The sequence below is a fragment of the Apis mellifera genome, linkage group LG3, assembly GCF_003254395.2.
Source record: "Apis mellifera strain DH4 linkage group LG3, Amel_HAv3.1, whole genome shotgun sequence".
Taxonomy (NCBI): Eukaryota; Metazoa; Arthropoda; class Insecta; order Hymenoptera; family Apidae; genus Apis; species Apis mellifera.
The window spans coordinates 4,368,103-4,368,377 of NC_037640.1; positions in this window are offsets into that span (position 1 = coordinate 4,368,103).

Genomic DNA, 275 nt, shown 5'->3' on the forward strand with positions numbered 1-275 from the left:
ACCTTTCTCGCCTGTTCCATTCCATCCCCGCCGCCCCTCGTAACGCTTTATATTCGCTATCTTCCTCTTTCCTCACACCGTTATTATTCATTCTATCCCTCTTTTTTCTTTTATTTTTTTATTCTATCGCATTCTTTTTATTTTATAATATTTCATTTTCTATAATTATTAATTCATATTCATATGCCATATTTATTTAATGAATCTTTGTTTCTGTTTCATTTCATTACTTTCTGTTTCTCTTATATTTCATCATATCATATATCTTATATTTT